Here is a 10,738-nt window from a genome sequence, read left to right on the forward strand (position 1 = left end):
ACTCCTACAGCAAAGTGACTGGATACAAAATCAACTAAAAAAATCAGTAGCCCTGCTGAATACAAATGACAACCAGGCTGAAAATAAAATTAGGGAAACTACTCTCTTCTCAATAGTCACAAATAATAAATAATAAGGTAACTTGGTATAACTCTAACCAAGCAAGTGAAAGTCTTGTATGAAAAAACTTCAAGCCTCTGAAGAAAGACATTGAAGACTCATTCTCATGAATCGGGAGAATCAACATAGTAAAAATGGCCATCATGTCAAAAGCAATCTACAGATTTAATGCAATCCCAATTAAAATAACTACACAACTCTTTACAGACCTTGAAAGATAATTCTCAGCTTTATTTGGAAAAACCAAAAACCCAGAATAGCTAAAATAATCCTGTACAATAAAAGATCTTTTGGAGGAATCTCCATCCCAGATCTCAAGTTGTACTATAGAGCAACAGTAATAAAAACAGCATAGTACTGGCATAGAAATGGGCTGATTGATCAATGGAATTGCATCAAAGATGCATAAATAAACCAACACACCTATGGACACTTGATTTTTGACAAAGCCAAATCCGTACAGTGGAAAAAGGATAGCATCTTTAACAAGCAACGCTGGTCTAACTGGATGGCTACATGTAGAAAATGCAAGTAAATTCATTTTTATCACCATGCACAAAACTAAAGTCCAAGTGGATTGAAGACCTCAACATAAAACCAGACACACTAAATCTGTTAGAAAAAAAATTGGAAGAGCCTTGAACTCATTGGCACAGGAGGCAACTTCTTAAACTGAACACGAACATCTCAGGTTCTAAGATCAACAATTAATAAATGAGACTTCATGAAATGGAAAAGCTTCTGTAAGGCAAAGGACACTAAGAATGGAACAAAACAACAGCCTACAGACTGGGAAAAGATCTTCACCAATCCTACATCTGACCAAGGGCTAGTATCCAAAATATATAAAGAACTCAAGAAATTAAACTCCACCAAACCAAATAGCCCAATTAAAAAATGGGATACCAAGCTAAACAGAGAATGCTCAAAAAAGGAATGTTGAATGGCTGAGAAACACTTAAAGAAATGCTCAACATCCCTTTTCAGTGAAATAAAAATCACAACGACTCTGAGATTCCATCTTATACCTATCAGAAACTCAAGTGACAGCACATGCTGGAGATGATATGGAGAAAGCGAACACTCCTCCATTGCTGGTGGGAATGAAAACTTGTACAACCACTTTGGAAATCAATCTGGTACTTTCTCAGAAAATTGGGAATAGTGCTACCTAAAGACTCTCTTATTCCAACCCTGGGTATATACCCAAAAGAAACTTCGACTATGTTCATAGTAACTTTATTCATAACAGCCAGAATATGGAAACAACTTAGATTTCCCACAACCAAAGAATGGATAAACTCTGGTACATTTCCACAGTGGAATACTACTCAGCTATTAAAAACAAAGAAATCTTGAAATTTGCAGGCAAATGGATGGAACTAGGAAAGATCATTTTGAGTGAGGTAACCCAGACCCAGAAAGACACACATAGTATATACTCACTTATAAGTTGATATTAGCCCAACATAGATGTCCTCTGAGAGATTCCAGTCAGTGGAGGACAGTGACAGATGCTGGGACTTGCAATGGGACTCTGGGATAAGAGCTGAAAATTGGATGTAAGAGTTGGGGCATGGAGGGTCTGGGAGGGAGCAGGAGCCCCACAGGGAAACCACCCAGGCCTATGGATCTGGACAAAGTGGGGTCCTGCATGGAAAGATGCACCAACCAAGGACAATACATGCAGAGAACCAAGACCCTCTGCTCATATGTAACTGATAAACTGCCAATTCTCCATGGGACAGGGGCGGGGTACTGCTGCTGAACCTCTGACATGCATTCTGGTGCCCACGATTTGGTCCATGCCCTTAGGAAAGATAGCTTAGCAGGTACACAGAGGAGGAGGATGCAGGCCTCCTGATGAGATGTAATAGACTGTTGCTGGACAGTTGACATAGGAGGTCCCCGCCCCCCACCACCACCATTGGAGGTCAGGGAGAGGGGAATGAGTTGAGGAGGGAGGGAGAGTGGGTGGGAATGGGAGGATAGGAGGAAGGGGATGGCAATCAGGATGTCATGTGAATAGGTTATAATAAATAAAATATACATCTAAAAGAAGAAAGTAAAAATTAAACAGACATCTATGAAAGAGAGACTCCTAACTCAAGTCAGTCTATACTTACATGAACTGAAACTGCAAAACAAGCAAGTAACTTATATTTCTATTCCCAATACATGGGGATAGCTGAGACAGGCTGACACATGAATGTCCGTGCAAAGGCAAGGCTTCTTGTTGTTTACCGAATCCCTGTGATTTATTTTTAGATGCTATGCTTCATATGGTATGAATGAAGAAGATTTACAGATGTCTTTCTTCTTCTCATACAAAGAGCAGAGAACCAGCCTTAATTTTTTCTGTGTCTTCTGCATACCTCACACTTTTATAAGGCTACCACTGAATAATGCTTTTGAGAAATTATAAGTTTTCAGAAGAAAGAGACCAGACACTGACGCTTGATCAGTCCTGACAGGATCCATTCCTCTCAGCATGCTGAATGCATCCTTCCTATTCCATCCTCAAGTGCTCAGGTTGCTGTTCCTCATCAGAACAGGACAGCTCCCAGGACACCTTTGAAGAAAGCTTCTGATCCCAATTGGTCCAGCATTTCAGACTGTCCCACACAGAACTTCTATTAAGCTTAGAATTTCTCAACATTTAGAAACTGGACCACAAATGCTATTCCTAGCTTGCTTAACTATTTTCCCTAATTTAATTTCGACCCCTACAAAGGTATTATTTGTCCCAAATCAGCCTGTAGAAGCCTTAAAAAGAGAAAAATGCCCCATTCCCCTAATGGGGTGTTGGGTAGGCTTTTGGTTTTTTTCCCTTGGGCTATGGATGTTTATTTTCACTGGGAATTGGTTATAAGTTATTATTGGTTTTATTCAAAGAGTAAACCAGGTTGGATTCAAGAACTTCTCTCTTTTCCTTTATCTTTCTTTCTTAGGTATGGAGATAGGGGTTGAAAAGAAAGAAGGGAGAATATAGAATATATAGGATGGCAGGACAAAAGGTAGATTATTGAATCTACTCCTTCACTTAATGCCTTAACAGTTACTCACAAACAAGGTTATTTTTAATTCATTGGTTTACAATTTTGTATATTGATGCAAAATAAGTTCAATTTTGGTACATTGGCATAGAATTCAAATTCAAGATTTTCACACACATTATATTTCTACTCTAATATGAGGTAGTGTACTATAATACAAGGTTTACTTCCAATACTTTGAAGGTGCTATTGCAGGCTGTTTAAGATAATTAAATAATACAATTTAATTGTTAGTTTACCAACTCATGGTCATGTCAATTACTAGTGTATTTTCATCAGAAGAATATACACTCTAGGTTTAACAGATAGATATGATCCTACAGATAGATAAAATAACATATGTAAGGTCTTTATATATCTCAGAGACCCATAGAATATGACATTTAAAGATGTTTTTATTATTTTAAGACTCCTTTGACAATAAGACAAGTTAACTCTTGGCAACACCCAGACTACCTCAGAGATGATGATGAGCATCAAAGAAACTCCTTAGGGAGATGGCTTCAAATGTGGCAAACAAGCCACTGGGCAAAATGCCCTTGTTTCGGCTATCGACAGAATTTTGTCTAAAAGAGAGCAACTTTGGATGCAGGCAGAGTCTACAGCCAAACTCTGCCAAGACGGGGTAAGCAAGTCCTTAATAGTTCCTGCCTCACAAATGTATTTGTTAGTTCTGCTTGGCCAGAAGGCTTAAAATAATGCTCCAACATTATAGACAGTTTTGGGCAACTGCTCAGGCAGCAAACGGTTGCTGTAATTTTTTTCATTTTGGAAGCTGCTAACATGCAATGGACCATCTCAGTTGGGAACTCCTTGGGAACAGGAGTTCTTAAAGCAGTGGCAAACAGAGACAAAGGCAGAGGTAATTTGAATCTGAATGTATTTTGTAGTTAAGCAGTCTAGATTTTTATACACTTTTTTTTAAAACAGAGAGTGTTTTCTGGCTATATTTCCCATAGAGCAGATTCAAGGGAGTCAGTGAAGCAATCAGGTATACACATTATAAAGTACAGAAGGCAAAGTAATAGGGTTGTCATTTTTGAGTTACATACTTGAAATAAAACAACACAGGGTACAGAATGCAAAGTAAAGATGTCATCATTCTTAAGTTATTGCCTTGCAATCAGTGCCCTCTTTGTCAAGGGTCAATGTTATCTCATTAATGGAACTTATGCCCAACACCTATGTGCCAAGACAGTTTTTTCTTAGTTCTCCTTTCTAATATCTGAGCGCCACTATTTGGAGCTTTCTGAAACACTTTATTTCTTTGTAAGTCATAATATAAATTATTAACTAACGATTAATTCTTAGCCATGTTTCTTTTAATAAGTGGAGCAGAACTTGGTGGTGAACTCCAAGCCTGAATGGTCCCTGGCTGCAGTCCCACGTTAGGGCGTTTCATGGAAACGTCATCATGTTTGCAAAGTCCTGGTATGGAAGTATGGCTAGGAGAAAGAATAAAGACAGAATATGGCAACACAATGAAAAAAAGAAGGCTGCAATCAATTACTCCTGTCAGGAACATCAGACTCATTCCAGGAGGCTCTCCCTGGCCAGGGGTTGTCACCTTGGGTTGTGCAACAGCATTTGTCACACAGACTCCACTGGAAGGGTTGTGACACTAACTTGTAGTTCTTTTTTACTCAGAAAATTAATTTTATTCTTTCTCAATTCTCTGATGGGGTTGAAAACCAGATAGTTTAGTTTTAAAATTAAGCATAGTTTTTTAGGGTTTAAGATATATTTAGGTCTAGATAAAAGATTTTAGGTTGGTAGAGATGAGATATGATAGATACTGATTTACATTCAAAGTTGTAGACTCACCATGATAGGAAAGATATTTTCTCCAAGGATGTCAAATGCAAATAGGCAAGACACTATAAATGTAACACTTATATAATTCCTGATTGTTTCATGTTTCTTCTTGCGATAGGTAGTTTATTATAAATATGTGTAATAATATAAATGTATCTATAAAAGTAATATAAAATAAATAAATAAATAAATAAATAAGTTGTGAAGAACACTGAACAATTTAAAAACAAAGCTAATCCAAATTAACAAAGTAAGTCAAAATCCAGAAACCTGCTTTGAAAAAGAAAAAAAAAAAAAAAGAAAAGAAACCTGCTTTGAACTTTTGCCATTAAGTTTACCAAAAAGAAATACTTGCCCACTCTTAATTTTACCCATAATTATAACTGTCACCTATGAGATTTATAAAATAATAGCTTTTGGCTGTCAATATTAACCTGTATAGGACAATTAAGTACAGACAGAAGTTGTTATATCCATTAGTATTGAATACTGATGAAAGTGTAATATAAGTCATGACTGAGAACTTCTGAAATTTCTCATTCATTCATCTGGTTAAAGCCAAAGGTAGCCACATTTACTCTCTATCATGTCTATTAGGGATAGTCTCATTTTGCTCAATGTATCCGTCAAAACAAAAATCCACTTAATTCATCTTTAGGTTCCTTAGCAACACTCATTTGCTACTGATTTGCATTTTTACTCCATTTTGATAATGTAGAATTAATGGAATTATTTTAGTTTTCTTATATTTTTTAAGTCCTGCTTTCTGTTCTAATAAATGATAAATTTTAGAGTAAGTCCAGGAAATTGTGATTTTTTTTTCCATTGGCGCCTAGGACACTTTATTAGAAAACAAGTATATCACAGGCAAATAAAACTAGCTATTAGCTCCATTGATACAACATAAGGGATTTTACATTTGGCCTAGATACAGGGAGTAGCAGATTCCCTCACCTACATATCTCTGGCTTGCAAGTATTTCCCACCACACTATTACTCTGTTTAATATATAGCCGTTATTTAGTAGAGGGATCCAAATATTCTTCTTCAGGCTTACAAAGTCCAATATATTAGCTCTGTTTCCTTCAATAGTCTAATAGTAAAAACTATTTTTCCATGCTCTAAAGCCATTATCAGTTGAAAAAGAGTCAAGCAAAACAGAGATGGCAGTTAAGGAATGGGCAGAATATTATTGGCACATGCTCAGCTAGTGACAAACAAATGCAATATACCATGACTTGAAAGTAAGTTGCATTACAAGGAGAATGAAAACAACCACATCAACTAAGCTAAGGAGTGTGAAGTGGAAAGGAGACTGAGAGTTGCCAGTTTTACTGATACAACTTAAGAGCAGTGGAGGGCAAGCACTTAAATACAATTTATGGTAACACGAACAAAAAAATACTGCAGAGCTGTTTTTAAAAAACCCACACCAGCCAGGCATGGTGGCACATGCCTTTAATCCCAGCACTCAGGAGGCAGAGACGGGCGGATCACTGTGACTTCATGGCCAGCCTGGTCTACAAAGCAAGTCCAGGACAACCAAGGCTAATACAGAGAGACCCTGTCTTGAAAAACAAAACAAAACAAAAAGAAAGAAAGAAGAAACAAAAAACAAAAGCAAAAAGAAAAAAAACACACTAAGTTGTCTGCATCAGTATTTCTAGTGTTTCACAATCAGTAAAATACATAGCTACATATTCGTATAGGACAAAAATACCTTTCCACCTGAATTACACTGGGGTTAGGACAGTAACACAAAGCTACTGACCCACTGTTAGTTCATGGGTGTGCATCAAATGTCTCAGCCACTTCTTTCATAGAGCTACACAATTAAAAACTGTACAAGGAGCTGGGTGGTTGGGGACAAATAAAATCAAAATAATATTGTGCTCGTTGAGTCAAAGAAACCCTGATAAAAGATTATTTCCTAAGAAGCTTAGACTGTGGAGATTTTTAATTGCATTTTTAGATAACCTGGAAGTTCTTATCCTGAAGGGGCAAAGTTTTTAAAATCTACCTGAATAGATGCTAAAGTGCTTTATCAATCAGCTTCACATATTTCCTGGGATGACAAAAAAATAATTATAGTCATAAAGGGATACCAAAAATTTCACAAGATGATACATCCTGATATCATATATGACCAGAGTCATAAGAGATAATGATATACTTGTCCTTATTAAGTAGACAATTATATATCAAGAACTGATCATCATAACCCTTTAGATACTCAAATTACAATTACACACACAAAACTGAAATATAGTATGACAGACCTTCACAGACAACAGTCTGTTTCTTCCCACACTTTGAATAATCAGCTTCAGATTACAGTTCACAAATACAAGGGTTTTGATTTTTCAGCCTTTAAAATTGCAGTTAAAAACTGAACAGTTTGTAAAAGTTAAGGTCAAGGGTTACAGTGAAGAATGCTTGCTGTTGAAAAGTCAATGTGATTATGTGATGATACGCATGACAGAGTGAAAACTGGATGGAGCACAACTGGGATCACATCAACACATCAGTGCTAAAATGTCTTAAATATTTTCTATTTACTATAGAGGATAGCAATCAAAACATTAATATGGAAGTTATGTTTTTAGGCACAATTTAGTGATTTTTTTAAAAAATATATTGACTTTCAATTGAAATTTTAAACTTAACCAAAGATTCAAAAATTCTTAAAACAAAGATGAAAAAAAAAGAGTAACTTTCAGCTAACACTGTAAGTTGTTTAAAATTTCTTAACACTTAACCTATCTGGGTTTAAAGATTATTTTATTTAAAAAAATACAAGAAGTCGGAAAAAAAGAGCTGTACAATTATCTTAACGTACAAAGTCATAGCTGTAGCAGGTTTTCACTAAAATTTTAAAACACAACAAGGAGGGCATCCCTTTAAACCAATTTATTTTACACCCTTTATAAACATCAAATTATCATCCAAGAAAGGACAGTGAAATTTACAGACTGGACAAGGGTACATAACTCAGGCATGTGCAGTCTATACTGCCCACTGGACAACTTTGTTGCTGAACTTTCTTTAACTCTACCAAACAAAACCAGAAGGTTGGCTGGTACTAATGGGGAAGATTTCCATGTAATTGTCAACTGGCTTGTTAAAAAGGGAAATGCTTCCTGTTTCCCCAGAACAGCAAATAAACAAGAGCTACATGCAGCAATGTGAATGAAAAGACATTTCTCAAGTTGAGGATGGGATGAGTGACACAACTGATAGAAAAACACTGCTATTGACACCATAACAAACAATAAATTCAGATAATTTAAAATTAAAGAAAAAGACAAGAGGCAGCATTTCAGCAGCAACGTGTTTAATGAAAGTATATTGTAGCTGGTACAAGGAAGTTGGGGTAAAAGAGGGAAAAAAGTGGGCCAGCGGGTTGGCAAAGGCCTCAAAGGAAATACGGCGTCATGGTTTTGGGAGGAATAACACGTTCTGAATCCGGAGCTGCCTGAATAACTTTGGTTCTCTCATATTGACATCTTTGAAGACCATGATAGAAGCAATGTTTCCACAGCAGTAGCAGTAGTTTGGAGCAGACCACACTGTGACCAGCTTCTCGTCAAACATAAACTTATAGCCTTCGTGCACAAGCTGATGTGCTCTGCAAATGAGTTTTAAGTTGTTGATATGAACGAAGTTTTCGGTGACTTTTATTCCAAAAAGCCAACCTGCTCCTCTGGGACTGATTGCCCAGGTATAGATCTTCAGGATCGGACCATACCAGGTCACAAAAAGGTCCTTTGAGTGGGATTTCCTGCTTTCTGTCAATAGTTTGAATTTGATCCAGTGTTTTGATATCAGGAGATAAGCCGCCATGAACACACAAAATCTGCTCATCTATTAAAGCTGCTATTGTGAGCATGTCAAAAACTTTGGTACAGTATTTCCAGACGTTAGTATTTTTATATTTGCGTTGACACTCATCATAAAGTCCATACACCTGAGTTATCTGTCTACTCTCATGATTTCCTCTTAAAAGTATAATACTACCAGGCCATTTAGCCTTTAGTGCGAGAAGATAAGTGAAGGTCTCCAAACTGTAGTAACTCCTGTCTACAAAATCACCCATAAATATATATTTTGTGTCAAAAACCTGCCCTCCAGTTTTGAACAGTTGACAAAGATCATAAAACTGTCCATGAAGGTCCCCACATACTATTACTGGCGTTAAAACTGGCTGAACATTCGATTCTTCCACGAATAGATCACAAACATAGTCACACAGGTGCTTCAGGTCATTCTCTGGAAGGTGCTTGCACTGCCGCGCTATCTCTAAACACTTGTCCGGATCCAGCGGCGCCATTTTAGCAAGAACAGGCCAAAATTTGTGGATAAATGGATTGAGCTAGAAATTATCATAATGAGTGAGTTAACCCAGAAGCAGAAAGACTCAAATGGTATATACTCACTTATATCTGCATATAAGTGAGCAGGTCCCACGAAAGCCTTCACTTACCAGGAAACTGAGACAGAGGGAAGGACATTCTAGTGGGACTCTAAATGAGAGAATCATGGGAGAATGGCAAAGTAGAAGGATCCAGAGGGTCCTAGAAGCCTAAAAGTAGAACATTATGATAGGCAGATTTGGGCCCAGGGGTCCTGCTCAAACTAAGGCACCAGCCAAGGACAATACAGGCGGTAAACTTTAAACCCCTACCCAGATCTAGACAATGGGCAGAACACTCTCCACAGTAGAGTGGAGAGTGGGATATGACTTTCTCACATACTCTGGTGCCTCACCTTTGACCATGTCCCCTGGAGGGGGAGACCTGGTGGCACTCAGAGGAAGGACAGCAGGTTACCAAGAAGAGACTTGATACCCTATGAACATATACAGGGGGAGGTAATCCCCCTCAGGAACAGTCATAGGGGAGAGGAATAAGGGGAAAATGGGAGGGAGGGAAGAATGGGAGGATACAAGGGATGGGATAACCATTGAGATGTAACAAGAATAAGTTAATAAAGGAGAAAAAAAAAGGTTAAAAAAAAAAAAAACAGGCTGCAGCGCCTGCTGCGGCAGGCAACCACAGCAGCTATGGCAGGGGCGGGTGAGCAGATGTAATAGTGGAGCCAGTGGCAGCTGCTGAAGCCAGAAGAAATTGTGACGTTGTATGACATCATCTGGCATTAACAAGATACTATCTTGGACTTTGTTCCAGTGCCCATAGCAACTAAAACACGCTAGTGGTAGCTAGCTCTATGGAATGATAACTGAGCTCTTAACATTTTTTTGTAGATAGAAGAAGGTAGGGATGAGGGAATTTTCACTTGAGATTCCAAATATTGTAGCTATGCACCCTTCCTCAGCTACCAGTGATTTTGAGTGATGTTGGGCTTTATAGGAAGTAGAAAGTTAATTGAAAGAGGGACTATCATTAGCTTTCAGGAAATTATTATCCATATGAGGGGGATGCTTTGCAGTCATGGATCTTTTGTGGGTCACCAAACTCCTCTATGTAACCCTTCACCTGCCTTCTGTAGGAAAGGGTAATAAACCAATTCTAAGTCCATTAGATCTGTGACATTTAGTTCAGATGTTTATTTTCTGCCTGATAATTGGCAAGAGTGGAATCACCCGCTGTTAATGTGTTGGGTTTAATTTCAATTACACATCTAGTAGTATCTGTTTTATGATCAGGTGCACCTAGGCTTAGTGTGTATATGTGTAGAGTTGTCAGGTGTTTTTTTCATGGATTGTCACATTAGTCAAATATGAAGTG

The 10,738-nt window shown here is 37.7% G+C and overlaps 1 pseudogene across 1 annotated transcript; it reads right to left on the reverse strand.

Moving 5' to 3' along the window:
- Positions 1–8,207: 8,207 nt before the first annotated feature.
- On the reverse strand, positions 8,208–9,321 carry LOC311601530 (serine/threonine-protein phosphatase 6 catalytic subunit-like; annotated as a pseudogene). Its single transcript has one exon. The product of its transcript is annotated as a serine/threonine-protein phosphatase 6 catalytic subunit-like (transcript).
- Between the last annotated feature and the right edge of the window lie 1,417 nt (positions 9,322–10,738).

This window comes from Acomys minous (assembly GCF_964271855.1).
Source record: "Acomys minous genome assembly, chromosome: 7".
Taxonomy (NCBI): Eukaryota; Metazoa; Chordata; class Mammalia; order Rodentia; family Muridae; genus Acomys; species Acomys minous.